Genomic DNA, 1,918 nt, shown 5'->3' on the forward strand with positions numbered 1-1,918 from the left:
CACACACACACACACACACACACACACACACACACACACAAACAAAGTGAAGGAGCCAAAAGGAGAGAGAGAATGACGAGAATGTCATGATACCAACAGCCATGTATCTTGCTTCCAATCTCATTTTAGTTCTTCTCTGCTGGTGCTTTCCAGGAGCCTCCTCGGTCTGTAACCTTAAACTGGATATCATTTGAAAAGATAAATTATGAAGGTCTAAAAAACCTACGGACACATAATGTGCATTGCACTGGTAATGCAGCCCCAGACTAAAAGAGCAGATGTGTTTGGCTTGAGAGCATCTTGGCAGAAAATCATGAATGTGTGCGTGTGTTTTTGCAACAACCTCAATTGCTTTAGCAGAGATGGGAGGCAACAAGATCAAGCTGGCATGCAACCCCTATGTGTTAACATTATATTCAGCCTTGGCCATGAAGTATCACCTCCCAGTTTCAGATATCGTCATACTAAATCCACTCACATCACAAAACTTGAAATCCATCCAAAACCTCAGGAATGGTTGATGTGGAGCAACCTTATTTAGATAAAAGATACAAGTTTAAAAAGTTGATGTGGGGCAGCATTTCAGCTCTGTCTCTCAATGAAAGGCTGTATTTTATCAAGAGACTGTTGAAAGAGTGCTGAAGTTAACCTACCATACATAACATGCCTCTTTAGGGCCGCAGTCTTCAACAGTTGAGTAGGCCTATTCATTTGGCTTGACAATGATACACAGTGCAACCAGCTTAGATAGCCTCTCTGGTTCCTCTTTAATCCAGCATGTGTTCCTGCAGCCACACACACATCCATCACACAGGCAAAAAGACAAGGAATGGCGGGACAGAAAATGTTGGATGGATTTGGAATCATAACTTAGATATCAGATTAAATAGGTCATTTTAATAGCAGGTGACTTGAACTTACTCGTTCCAAGATAATCAAGCTAACTGGTGAGCTTCCAAAACATGCAAAGTTTGTGTGCGACTCATCTTACTGGAGCAGCACATACTGCCCAATATGGATGACCTGTCTTTCTTTATTTGACCTCTTTAAAGTGTTGTGCTGGTAATATTACCCAAAGAAGTCTCATCTAGTTGTAAAAATAAATGTAATATTTAACTTATTTTAATATTTCTTAAATTTGTTGGATTTACATAACATTTGATTAATAAAAGATGTAAATGGACTGTTTTTATATAGTTCTTTTCTAGTCCTAACGACTACTCAAAGCGCTTTTTACATAGTACAGGAACCATTCACCGTTCACACACATTCCCACACTGTGGCCGAGGCTGCCGTACAAGGTGCCACGTGCTCATCAGAAAAACACTCACACACATTCACACTCCGATGGTGCAGCATCGGGAGCAACTCTGGGTTCAGTGTCTTGCTCAAGGACACTTCAACATGGGTCTGCAGGGCCAGGGATTGAATTCACGATTGGCAGGCGACAGCTCTACCACTGAGCCACAGCTGTTTGTACATTGAATTTAAATGTGCAGCGGCAGTGTGATTATGTTTATACAAAGGTAAGCCTGAATATGACAGTAGGCCTATGTATGATGGAAAGGGAAGACCTTATACTATTTTCAGTATTGTTAGGGCCCGAGCACGAAAGTGCAAGGCCTTATCCTGGCCTGAAAGTGCAAGGAACCTTTAGATTTTGTAGAGATTATTATTATTTTTCTGAGACCTTTGTTGCACTCTTGAGGGGGTTGGGATGGACAGAAACTCACAAATATTTGTACACATGTCAGACCTGGTGAAAATTGCCAATTTCTGTAGTGATTGGGCTTGGGCGTCGCCAGGGGGGTCCATAGCGCTCCCTAACGCTATCCGGAAGAAAATGAGACGTTACTATATTACTTTTTGAGGGAACATGCACACACCTATAGGATTATTAGGAACACCATACTAATAC

Source organism: Etheostoma spectabile, chromosome 1 (assembly GCF_008692095.1).
Source record: "Etheostoma spectabile isolate EspeVRDwgs_2016 chromosome 1, UIUC_Espe_1.0, whole genome shotgun sequence".
NCBI lineage: Eukaryota > Metazoa > Chordata > Actinopteri > Perciformes > Percidae > Etheostoma > Etheostoma spectabile.